Source organism: Pinus tabuliformis, chromosome 1_1 (assembly GCF_031772625.1).
Source record: "Pinus tabuliformis cultivar Carrire ecotype Pingquan chromosome 1_1, CPIR1, whole genome shotgun sequence".
NCBI classification, from domain to species: Eukaryota; Viridiplantae; Streptophyta; class Pinopsida; order Pinales; family Pinaceae; genus Pinus; species Pinus tabuliformis.
Genome location: NC_142297.1, coordinates 261,679,196 through 261,692,455, shown reverse-complemented (window position 1 = coordinate 261,692,455; position 13,260 = coordinate 261,679,196).

Sequence of the window (13,260 nt, the reverse complement as noted above, 5' to 3'; positions counted from 1 at the left end):
GTTATTTTACTAATTAAAACATTTATATTTAGAACATAAGATGAACAACAAGAATAAATGCTTTAATTAATATAATCTTTGCAATAAAATAGATACAATATATATATGGTTCCAATCTGTTGCCAAGTACCAACTTGGACTTTTGTAAGGCTCCAACCTCCAGAGCACCAACTCTATTTTGTCAAGGCACCAACCTTGGACTTAGGAGCACCAACTTCCTGGACACCAATCCTTCCAGTTCTGAGGCACCAACCTCAAGAACAACAATCCTTCCAATTCTTAGGCTCCAACCCCAAGGGCTCTGACCCAATATTGTCAAGGCATGTTTGATAGTGATTCTCTATTCCCAAAACTCTTCTTTACTCACTTATATCTATTTACAGCTTCACTATAATCTCCATGCTACAACATCAATGGCAACCAGTCTAGAATATTGCCATATTGAGCTCCAATATTTCTTTTCTTTATCTAATTTATTTGTCATGGATATGACTTCTTCATTCTGCTTTCTTTTTCTTTGATGAAATTCCTTCTTAAGCTTGGCAAGCTCTTCATCCCTTTCTTGTACTTGAAGCTTGACAAGGTCAACTTTCTTCCTTGTTTAGTCTTGGTCACCAGCTAGTGCTTTCTTCTTAAGTTCCTCATTTTCCTTTTTCAAATTGATAATCTCTTCCATGGCATAAGTTGAGCGAGGAGATCTTCTACAAAATCTTTTTCATTCTCTTCATCTTATAGGTCTTCTTTAGCCTTGATGGTATCATTCTCACTTTTAGCTTCTATAAAGGGTTCTAGATTTTCTTCTTGAGTTCCATCATCTTCTTGACTGATGTTCATGGTCAATGCTCCTTTTGAGTGAAGGTCATGGAGTTTGTCCCATATACCCTTTGCTGATGAACATTTTCCTAAATTGTTCTTTATAGAATCAATTAGCCCATTCAAGATTGCCTTTATTACTTTTTCATTGTACTCCTTAGATTCTCCATCCATCATGCTATCAACAATCACTGATTTCTAGATTTCAATGCCTTTAGTCTTTAAGAGATTCCTCATTCTTGCTTCCCATATATTAAAGTTTCCATTGAACCATGGAGCCTTCTCAAATTGATTGTCTTCTATTTCAGTGGTAGAGGGAGACACATCTTTAGGAGGATTGGAGACTTTCTTCCTTGGCTTCGCCATTTGCGTTCTAAATATCAACCTTCAAGTTGTTAGGCTTTGAGCGAAGGTACTAGCTTTGATACCTATTATTGGAAATACTTGGGGGGGGGGGGGGGGGGGGGGTGAATCAGTATTTCTTTTCAATTGTTATTTTACCAGTTAAAACATTTATATTCAGAACACAAGATGAACAACAAGAATAAATGCTTTTATTAATATAATCTTTGCAATAAAATAGTACAATATATATATGGTTCCAATCTGTTGCGAAGCACCAACTTGGACTTTTGTGAGGCTCCAACCTCCAGAACACCAACTCTGTTTTTTCAAGGCACCAACCTTGGACTTAGGAGCACCAACTCCCAGGACACCAATCCTTCCAATTTTGAGGCTCCAACCCAATCTCGTCAAGGCATGTTTGATAGTGATTCTCTGCTCCCAAAAATCTTCTTTACTGAATTCTGTCTGTTTATAGCTTCACTGTAGTCTCCATGCTACAACATCAATGGCAACTAGTCTTCATATGAAGAAGTCTTTACAAATCTTCATACTGTCCACACAGGGTCTGCAAAAGTTATCTCATGATGATATCAAATAGACATCATGATCTTTGATAATCCTCCACACAGCTTTAGTGAGTCTACTATTAGCTACACTAAGCTCTGCACAAGAACCAACTCTCTGTTTCAAGCCTCTATTCTCACTGTCACGGTGAATGCTTCCAGCATGACTACTGTGCACTATTCTTGCTATTGCAATCTCTTACTTCCCAGAAATACATTCACATATGCTTCAATACTGGTGTTGGCTATTTTTCCCTTCAAGCGATACAAAATGAAACTTTATTTATCTTTTCACAAAATTGTTATTCAGGTTGTGTTATGTACCTAATTAATTCATCACTGGTTCGAGCCTTTCACAGGTTAGCACGATCAACAGAGTTTCTTGTCCATCGACTTCCTCCTATCCTGCTGGACCTTCAGCTTCCTCCTATCCTGCTGGACCTATAGCTTGCTCCTTTCTTCCAGTTCGCCAACCACAACTACATAAAGACAGTTCTCTGTTTTCTTATTTTGATATGCTTGACCTTTGGCTTCCCTTTCGCTCGCTAGAGCTTCGGCTTCCTCAACGGTCACTCGAACTTCTGGCTTACCTCCTCCGGTTGCTTTAGATTCCTCTACGCTCGCTCATCCATCTATGCTCGCTTGACACTTCAGCTTCTCGATCCATGGCTTCCTCTATCTATTCGAGTGTTCCAATACTCACAGGACACATTCAGGAGGAAGAGAGGTCGAAATACAAAGAAATGTTGCTTATTAAAAAAATATCAGAGAGGTCCTTTTTCCTTTAATAATATTCATACATTAGACTTCATGTTGGCTTATATGGGCCTGACCCAGGTTCGGAAGAATTATTTAGCCAAGCAAATCCCGCAGCTACCAGCCCTTTCGGCAATAGCCTGTGAAGCGCAGACTGAGGTCTCACCCGAGGTAGCAGGGGAGGGTGCTGGAACCAGGTTTCCGCACCCTTGGGATGTCTATATGTGGTATGAGAGGTTCATGCGCCATCCTACAGCCTCGCGCTACGCTAGAACTGCACAGATCTAGATAACCTTAAATTTCTCTTACCGTGCTGATTACAGATCTAATTTATTTGATTAATTATTATAACCTAGATCTACTTATAAAGGTATTCAAGCAAACATTTATTACTTTCATTTAGTTCGCATATTAAGATTATACCCGATTCACAAGTACTCAATCAAAAGAGTTTCATTAACCATAAAAGAATAGAGATGCGATAGTTCAGAATTTAGAAGAAACTTATCTTTATTTCCACTTGTGACCTTTACATCAAGATCTACCCTGCGCACTCAACTGCAGGGATCCGCGTACACAGCTGTGAACTCTTCCAGACCTCTGCGCACACAACTGCAGAGCCTCTATCCTCTACCCAAACCCTCGAATTGGACTTAAAGACGCTCTCAGAATGCTCTTCTCAAACACCCATTACATTTTAGATCTCAAAATCATACCAAAAACTTAGCTATTCTACCCATAGAGCTTCGCTCTATTTATACCTTTCCATGGACCGCGATCCATAGGCGGGTCGACTCAACTTACACTTCTTTACATTATTATTGGGTGAACTACCCTTTTGACTTTGACTTATTACAAATCACACTCTGTGCATCTCGCAGAGTCTTTACCCTGCTCTTACCCAAAATTGCGGGCTTCGCGCTCCCTACCCGTTGCGCTGGGCTTTCGCTACCCAACAATCTCCCAACACAATCATTGTGACTCGTCCCTAGTCACTCAGTTGGTGTGTCCAACTTTGCGTGGAGATCGATTAGCAGCTTCTGTGCATCGCTTGTGCTAGCAGCAAACTCTTCCATCATGCGCTGCATCCATTCCACATGTGTCACCGACACCTCAGTCCCTGTCTCGACTGTCTCCATAGTGGCATACTCAGCCTACATGTGGGCTACCTTGTGCTCTATGGTGGTTGAAACTGCAAATGCCTCGTCCAGCCACAGCTGGAGACGGGCTTTAACCACTGCTTCCTTTTGTCTAGTGGCATCGGCTTGGATTTTCATGTCCTGCACCTCCCTCATCTTAGCCAAGTGTTGCATGATAGCAACAGTCTGCGCGGTCCCTCTGAGCTGATCGTAAGCTTGTTGGAGCTCCTAGGCCTTGGATTCCAATCGACGAAGTGTTGGATCCTCCTGAAGGGTGGTGAGCGTAACAATCGACTGAGTTAGCAGCTCGGTACATTCCGCCATTGACTGTGTGAGCATCGCGCGCCCCATAGTAATAATGTTCCTACGTTGCTCTAGGATCTCTGGTGGCATCGATGGTGGAACCTGCAGTCTTAAGTCCACAATCTACACGCTGAGATCTAGCTGGATCCGCGCAGCCTCCTCCTTTGTCTTTCAAAACCCAGTAGCTAGTGTATGAATCTATGTCTCAATGGGCAAGTCCTCTACAGTTTCTAACTCCTGGGCACTCAAACAGGCTTCTACTACTACCTTCTCCAACTGCTGCTTTTGTGTGACTGCTTCATCGCGTTGGAGCCGCAGCTGTTTGATATTAAGTTTTTTCTCTTGGAGTACTTGGTCAGCTCGGCCGGCCCTAGCGCGAAGTTTGATTGTGGCACTGTTGTGTAGTTGTTGCAAACTTTTGCATGGTAGAGCATCCACGTTCAGTCCCAATCCTGTAAGTCATTCTAGCACAGCTCGGTCCTCTATTTGGGTGGTAATAAATGCTCCTCTTTGAATCGGGATAGAATGAGCCATTTGGGCTTTTAATAACGGTTCCACAGCTGCCATACTGGAAACCCCTGGAGTAGTGCTAGTGCCTACCCATGCAACTCTTAATCCCAATTCATGTAGCTGTGTGCGGAGTTCCCCCAACACAATCTGCTGCTCTGACATGGCCTCATCAACTACCTCCCGAGTGGCATCTTGAACGGTGTTCTCGATGTCAGTTAAGTCTCCTTCGATTAATGTGGTCACTCCGTTGTTCGTTTTAGACGCCTTTGCCTTCTTCCATGGCTTCAGCCGCTCTGATGGCGCTGACCGCTTCAGAGGTGAATCCGCACTTGTTGTTGGTGGTTCATCCGCGACCGTCTTAGGGGTTGCCTTCTGACTGTCCTTGTCTATTTTTGACACCGCCCCTCCTGGTGGTGTCTTTCCTGCTGCCACCCGAGTCGCCTCCCGTGCTGCCTTAACTTCTGCGACAAACTGTTCATTGTGCTTTTGCTATGCGGCCTGCTTAGCTTCCTCCTTTTGCTGCTTAATAGCGGCCTCGTTGCGCTCTACCGCTGCCGCTCCACGCCACGCCAGTGGCCAAGTATCCATAATCCTGTCAATAACATCGTCAATAACAATAAATCAGAGTGAGGTCCATGCCTGGGCTAGGTCCTTACGCGCCCTGATGTAGAGATGATGCATGTCTACCTTAAATTCAGAAATATGCTTCATGCTTTCATAGATCCCATTAGATAGGTGGGGTAAGGCATTAATCCACTAACACACATTCGCATCCATCAGTACCCAAAAGATTTTGATATATTGAATTCATCCCGCGTCCCTTGTCACCCAAAGGGAAGCATATCGAGTGGCTTTCGGCCATTCCTAGTCCAAGATAGGAAACCAGCGTGATGGATAGGAGTAGCCATGCATAATGGAAAGTTTTTCCCTCCTCCTGCACTTCACGACAGTTGGTAAAAAATTCTTGACAGAGAAACTGGGACCAATTGAACCATACGTTGGCAACGCATTCTTCAACGAGTGCAATAATCACTGTTGGAACCCAGTGCCATGACACTTCCTCATTACTTTCCCTGCCAGCAATTGAGTGGCAACGTGAACTGCTTTATCTGAGATACTATCAATGACGTACCCGTTCTGCCCCTTTGTAAGCTTATACTTCTTTTTTAATCGTTCTATCATCGCAACATTGTTACTTCTGTTAGTAATTTCTCGTCGCAGGGAAGGTGTGAAACTCGATGAACAAGTTCAGGTGTGATATTGACGGGTTTACTGACCCATAATATCTCCTCATGAATTAGACAGAGCAACTGTTTTATAACCAACATGGTTATTGAGAGCCAGAGGAAGTGGGGAATCGACAAGAGACAGAGTAACCCAGCTTGGTCCACTTTCCACAACCACTCCTTGGGTTGGAGTGTTGTCACCGTCCCTTCTACAGTCTGCTCCATCAGTGCGTCTGTCGCCAGGTGGGGAAATTTTACTATATCCACGAGATCCCAATCTTCGAATTTCATTGCCGCCACACGGCCAACCACCGAGTTTTCTACTGGGACTTCTTTTGGTAGAGCTGGGGTAGCGATGACAGTGTCAACTTCATCTAGGTTTGCAGGTACTTTCGCCTTCCCCTTGCTTGGAGGCACATACTTGGGTCGTCGTACAGGCTATATAGGATCCTCCTCAGGGTTGACTTCTTCGACATATGTGGGAGAGTCTTCGGCTTCCGTATCACTGTCAATGGTAACAAATTTACCTTTTTCCTCCATTACAAATTTGCCAAAGTGTAGGTTTCATGGCGACCTCCTTACTAATTCTGGGATTTGAGGGTCCTTCCTAGTCCTCGGCGTTCGAGGTGATTTCGGGAGCTCAGCTGTTTGCGGCGACGCTTGCTGCAGGTTATCGGTGGTAGGATTGTGTGCTTTGAGGATTGCTTCCTAGTAGTGCTTTGGCAATGCCTTAAACCACATACTTTCTTTGAATTGCTCGTCACTCATCTTTCACTTGCTCCTAACCTATGGCGACTTTCTTACAGGATGGTAAGACGTGGTGGTGTGATCCTTATGATTATATAAGATTCGGAATTTAAAATTGGCCACTTGCCTTTGTGGCAGCTCATCAATGTGATTTTGACGGTTATTCTTCTGCCTTAATTGCCCGTCACCCACTTCATGGTGCTTTAAATGGGTCATCATGTCATGAATAGTACCTGCAATGGTCACTTTCCACCTTTCCTTCATGGCCGCAAAACCCCAGGATCGCAAATGTGGTTTTTGTATGTATGCTAAGGTCATATCACGCAACTTCACAACAGCTTGTTTTATAGTCTCACGCCCTCTTTCAACTGCGGGGAGCGCTAGGACTGGACCTCCTATGGATAGTCAGGTGGGCAAACCCCTCATGTGGATCTTCCGTTTCCTAACTAGCCCAGGCTGCGAGCACCTTCTGCGTTCCCTTGATTCTACTAATGGGTTGCGGTGTGTGCGGTCTTGTCCTTTCAGGTGCCAGCACAACCATGCTAGCGGGGTTGCTGCTTGTAGCAGGGTAGGAGAGCCAGCCCTGCCTGGTTCCTTCATTCGCTCCTTTGCGTGACCCATGTAGGCGACTTCTAACTGCAAGTTGGTAATAGCTTTATCTAGCTTCGCACTCTGTGCGTAGAGTCTAGCCTCTATTTCTTCTAACTTACCCAGTTGCACCTTACCGCGCCAAATGGCTGCCTGGAGCTACTGAATTCTGTCATGGATATTGTCATTGATAGGGTGAGCTGTATCCAAGAGACTTCCCTATCCGATCGTGTGAACCTTCATTCCGCAAATCTGGTTGGGTTGATGGTCGCCTAATATGCATTCAGACCCTTCATCATTGATGACCGACTGTTCTTCCAATGCGTACCTAGAACTGATTCCTAGATCTTGGCTTCTACGGCCCCCCTAGTACGCGCAACTCGTTTTCCAACCCATCATGCTGTTCCTATGATGTGTCCACCATGCCGTGCTGGACGAGTTGTCCTTCATCAGTTACGACACTCTCTACTGGCTGTTGTCTCTCCCTAGTGGTTACGCATCGCAGTGACCGAATCATATTGCAGTTAAGCATCGTAACTTTCTACAAGCGGTTCTGCCATCGTTCAATCTCCTCCTCGAAATCCATTGTGCAAGTGCTATCGCATTCCCACGAGGTTCTTCCACCATCTGCGGGATGCACCTGATCCTGGTCCTGCACTGTTATCTGATAGATGCAATCTAGCTTGTCATCACTGTCCTCATCGTGCACAGGTTTAATGTAGTGTTCTCCTTCCGCTGGGTCCAACAGAACTACTACTCGCAGTGACTTCTTTTCGAACGTCATTTTCTGCCTCTTTAAGTTAATGATCCCCTTCATGTCTGTTGCCCAATCAATTCCGAGCAATGCAGGGTAAGGATTACTATCATCAACAATCTCTATAACTTCAAAATCGGTTGGCATACTTACACCATCGATATCCATAGTCACTCCTTGCAGTCGACCCATTGGTAAGATATTTTGTTGGTTAGCCATTCGTAACTGAATCGGGGACTATTACAATGCAGGCTTTCCCATGTGCTCCCATGTTTGTTTAGGTAATACATTCGCATCCGAGCCTAAGTCCAAGATGACCTGATCCATTTCATATTCACCGATTTGCATTGTTTGTCTCATTTCCCATCCCGTGCGCATAACATGTCTTCCTGTTTTTCGAAATACATGTGGTTCGCTGGATCTGATGCACCTAGTGATCAGTTCTTGCAATCCTTAAATGGCCTTACTATCACGCAGTAGTTTCATGCAGGTTTCGAGAAAGGTAATAATCATGGAGGGGTCCAACCTTGACTCCATTTGATCCCTTCTACTTGAGGTAGAAGCTTCCACGCCACCCCGCTGAGCTTCCCTCGGCATCGTCCTTCCCTATTCCATCTCAAAGTCATGTGCCTTTGTAGGTGTATCGTACCCCTTACGTTCTTCTTGCGGATGACCTCCTATAGTTGCACCACTTCTTAGTACCATATTTATATGGGGATCCTCTTCGTGAGGCTCTGCTCGCATCATCTGGATATTCTAGGTTGGTGGAGGTTGGAGTGCTCCCTTTTTGCGCAATTGGGAAATTAAGGTAGGACAGTCTACCATTTCATGATCAAATTGTTCACAGTAGGGGCACGAAGTTCTGGTTGGGTTAGTGCAGTCGCAAGCTTAGTGTCCCAGTCCACCACAATTATAATAGATTAACTGTCCACGGCCCCGCACAGGTCCCATTTCTCTTTCTCGGTCACATCCTTGAAATCCTACCCATGCTTTAGTCTGCATTCGGTAAGCTTTCTATCATTAAGTCATAACTTTGACACTTTCGCTCATCGTGTCCCACCGATCAATAGAAGTTACAATACAACTGTTGCGGGATCTGGGTATACTTTTGTAACAGGTGGCAGTTATCTGTTGCATGTTTCCCACCCACCTGAAAAATCACACACCAGAGTGCAGGTGCGGCACTTGGTCCTGCTTGTACCTCCACTTTTAATGGCATCGGGCCTCCCCCCACCAGATAGTTTGTGAAGACAGGGTAATAGTCCTTATCATGTGCTTGGCTCTTGCATTTAACACATCCTACCTCCATACATACCTCCGGTCAGGATACCCTTTCTTACTTCAAGCTCTGCAGTTCTAAATTCAAGTTTTGAAGTTGCGTGTGGATTTGCTGAACTCCCAACCCTGGGTTCGGTATTGGGGTCTCGTGTAACCTCATTGTTGTCTCTAGTGCCTCGGCTTGGGTTGAGATCTTTTGTTGTGACAGGGCCATCCTCAGATGTGGTGTCAATGACGCCACAAACCATGTGCAATGTTGCTCATCTGTCAGTGTCATGTTGGCCTCGCGGATAGCACTTTTCAACCTCTGATCCAAATCCCACAGAGTTTCACCAGGCATCATTACAATCTCTTTGAACCCAATAACTAACTGGGCCCCTGACTTTGGGCGCCCAAATTCCTTATTTAGCGCCCCCTGGATTGCAGTAATACCTTCATTTGGATGATCATTTGAATACTTCATGTACCAAGTCAGTGTGCGATCCTGAAGCGCACTAACTAGGGTAGCCTTCTTGATGTTATCATCTATGATACCCTGAGCATCCCATACATATTTTATCACAAATCAAAATCGTCTTGGTTCCTCATTCCCCGCACCTTTAAATATTGGCAGCTTAACTGAACTTGCCATCCTGATCTTTGAGGTTGTTGGAGTTAGGGTGGGGTTGGTGTAGGAGTGGTTGGAATTGATGTAGGTGGTGGCGTGGATGGTGGTATCAGGGGGAAGCGCTCTCTGATCAACTGGACTGCACTTCTTGGTGAGAACCTCGCGAGTTCTTCCTCGATTTCCTAGGAAATGGAAGCTAACGGACTATTCCCTACTCCTTTCGTTCCGCAGTAACCTCTTTCGCTCTGCGTTACTCCAGACATTAATCAATGTGCATAATTTTTTTTCACATAACAACATCTTAATCCACGTATTCAATGATTTGATATACCCACCTCGCGGTCCTTGAAGAAATCGCCTTTTGCCCTCACTATAGCTCACTGTGGTATCTATCGCAAACTCAGTGATAAATCCTCCTATTACCCAATCCAGCCAATGATCTACTACGCGTGCGATCTTATCCTCGGTGGCTTCTAGCCGGCGCACCAGTTCTGGGGTCCACACAATAGGCTGGTCCAATCTGCACCTTCCCACGCTGTCAGCTAGCCTTGCGATCCACTCGTACAACTCTACCAGGAATGATGCAAAGAAGATCTCATGAATGTCTGTGAATATATATCGGTCCAACCAATCTTCTTCTGATATTCGCGGGTTTCTGTTTTCCTGAACTGCGAACTTGTGGAATTTCAGATCCCACCACTCTTCAATCTCTTTCTTTGTAGGGTTCCAGTGTTCCCACATCAGACACCCCTTAGGCAGATCTCAATCCCAGCAATGGAACCATTTGTTGGCTTATATGGGCCTGACCCAGGTTCGGAAGAATTATTTAGCCAAGAAAATCCTGCAGCTACCGGCCCTTTCGGCAACAGCCTGCGAAGCGCAGACTGAGGTCTCACCCGAGGTAGTAGGGGAGGGTGTTGGAACCAGGTTTCTGCACCCTTGGGATGTATAGATGTGGTCTGAGAGGTTTTCGCGCCGTCCTGCAGCCTCGCGCTGCGCTAGATTCATGCAGATCCAGATAACCTTAGCTTTCTCTTACCGCACTGATTACAGATCTAATTTATTTTATTAAGTATTATAACCCAAATATACATAGAAAGGTCTTTAAGAAAAAATTTATTACTTTCATTTAGTTCACATATTAAGATTATACCAGACTCACAAGTACTCAATCAAAACAGTTTCATTAACCATAAAAGAACAGAGTTGTGATAGTTCATAATTAACACAGAATTTAGAAGAAACTTATCTTTATTTCCACTTATCACCCTTACATCCATATCTTCCCTATGCACTCAGCTGCCAGGGTCCGCGCACGCAGCTGCGGACTCTCCCAAGCCTCCACGCACATAGCTGCAAAGCCTCTATCCTCTACACAAACCCCCGACTCAGACTTACAGACACTCTCAGAATGCTCTTCTCAAGCACCCATTACATTTCAGATCTCAAAATCATACCAAAACTTAGCTACTCTACCCATAGAGCTTCGCTCTATTTATACCTTTCCATGGACCACGATCCATAGGTAGGCCGACTAAACTTACATTTCTTTACATTATTTTTTGGCAGACTACCTTTTGACTTTGACTTATTACAAATCACACTCCATGCATCTCATGGAGTCTTTACCCTGCTCTTACCCAAAATTGTGGGCTTTGCACCCCCTACCCGTTGCACAGGGCTTTTGCTACCCAACACTTCATTATTTACGAAGGATTTCATTGGAGAGACTGTACCAACAGGGAGGTACCACATGCCACGTTACAAGCGCAATCGTAATTGGCAGTTTGACATCCCTTACAGACTAGCGACACAACGGATGCAATATTGCATTTAGTCATGTTAAATGGTGCATTCGGGTCCGTAATATATATCGCAATCGGCAATTCGACGATGTCAAGTCTTTTGAACATTGTGATTCAACGGACGTGATATTTCAATAGGTCATATTGTAATGTTGTAGCAGGTCCACATACATATCGCATCTATATATTATATACTCTTCTGCTCTTTGCTATAACCTGTTCGGGTCCATGTATTATCGCAATCGACACTTTCAATGTGGCAAGGTTTTACAAGAGTCTTGTGATATGGCGGATGCAATAATATATCAAATCATATTGCAATGGTGTAGTCGGGTCTGCATATATATAACCTTCCCACTCTATAACATTGGTTATATAGAATTTAACCACATGAAATCCTTATATCCGCGCTATTTCTATTATAATGTTTATATAATATAAATACACAATAATCATGCGTAACTTACCTTTTTTGCCTTTTTACAGCCTTTGCACATTTTCCGATGTTTGCCTTTTTCGAATCAATCCTCCACTGTAGATATTACCATCCCATCCTACGGTGGATATTACACCTGGCCAACAAAGTTGCTCGGTGATCCTGCACTGTAGAACAAAACTGCATTTGATCCAATGCTCGACAATGATATCGGGTGAGCTACATGCATGACCCTTAATCAAATTCCGGACCTGATGGAAATTATAAATCGCCAATGTAAAAAAGTTCAGGTCCGACCTCTCGCTTGACACCCGTTCACTTTTTTAACCCGAAATTCGTCGGATGATGAGGCCCGAGCGTTCTATGGCTTGCAGGATTACACTAACATGCAGGTTAGTCAATAAACTCAACATTGTAGGATGACTATGGTAAGTTTCTTTTGCGTTAGGAGCTAACTCTTCCAACCATGCGATTACCGTTGATCTATGAGATCCAATAGATCATGTGCACTCTTCGTCTATTTCCTCCTTAACTTAATCTCGCTTGCTTTTGATGGACTCTATGTTAAAACAACGGTTTCTGCCACACTCCGTTTAACACACAACATTCATATATCGATTCATTCACTTAATATTGGATCGCCATTGATCCATTTAGTGGGAATACAAAGGAATACCTGGTTAATTGTTGAACGTGGATACATAAAGTAACAAGAGTCCACACCAGGCACGAGTCTTATCCTCTCAGCCCAATTACAGCAATCAATTGACCTCTGTTTTAAACCCCCTCTAATACTCAACCTCTAGCTTCTCACTCAAAACCTAATCATCTCAACTCCCTTGACTTTCCGATCTTCTCTATTTTATATGCCTACTCTGATAGATCCTATGACTTCTAATATGCTCTCCAATGGCTTGACTGTCTTGGCCTTCCTCTGGTTTCTCCTCATGGCTTCTTGCTCCTATTTCTTCACGGATCTGCTCTACTTCTCCTTGGCTTCATATCATCATTTAGTATCCTAGAATATTGCTATATAGACATACTCTTGTTGCTTCATGGATCTGCTCTACTTGGCTTCACATCATTGTTTACTATCCATAATATTGCCATATTGACATCAATGACAACCTAGATTAACATCAATAAGTAGTTTCAGGATTTTAAGTCCCAAAACACTAAAAAGCAGATAAGGCTATTTAAGTGGGAGGCATAGAAAATTGGCTATTTCAGAACGCGCTTCCCCCCCCTGCCGATAAAGTTCAGATGACAAATGAGGGCTGAAAAGGGCAGTGGGCCATCAGATGAGGGAAGGGTGTGCTAGATGAGAGGTGAGGTAGTGAGTGTTTAACAGATGAGCGGAGGGGGGAGTAAAAGTTAAGATAAGGGGTAT